We start from the raw sequence: 733 nt of genomic DNA on the forward strand, positions 1-733 counted from the left end.
TTTTTGGAAAATAATATTAATTTTTTTAATTATATTGTTCAAAAGATATTGTTTGTTGAATTCGAACTACTATGTTTTACTCGCGGGTTCAAAATTTATTTTTAAAAAAAGAAGTGTTAATTATATGTTTAAAACTTACTTCCAAATGAAAATGTGTTAACTAATAACTATATGTTCAAATAATTTTAAGCACGGATAAGCTTATTTTGTTACCATTATAATAGAATAGTTAAGATGAATTTATCAACAAATTAACAAGAAGTCTTGACTAAATTTGTACTTAATAATTTTAAACTTAACAAGTAAAAGGATCTTTAAATTTAAAATTGTGTTAAGATTTGAATTTTTTTATTGACGGATAGTCTTAATTAGATAAATTTTAAACTTTTTACTTAATTAACATGTCATATTCCTCTTGCTAAAATATATTAAGTGGATATTTAATTTTTAGAAGGATTGTAAATTATTTTTATATATATATACATGTTTGTTTTAAAATCTTTAGTAACTTATTGATTTGTGCTAAATAGTTATATGACCACATAATCAGGAAGAGAAAAAGTGAGGGTGATATTTTTCTTTGGTCAAGAAATACAATTATATATTTTTTTAGATTTCTTTTTTATTTATGTGCAATATTAAAAGAATTTAAAAAATATTTAACTGTTAATTATATTAAATGTGCATTGCAAAGAAATTAAAAAGACATTTTTAGAATATGTTAAATGTAAAA

Source organism: Solanum tuberosum, unplaced genomic scaffold, assembly GCF_000226075.1.
Source record: "Solanum tuberosum cultivar DM 1-3 516 R44 unplaced genomic scaffold, SolTub_3.0 scf00151, whole genome shotgun sequence".
NCBI classification, from domain to species: domain Eukaryota; kingdom Viridiplantae; phylum Streptophyta; class Magnoliopsida; order Solanales; family Solanaceae; genus Solanum; species Solanum tuberosum.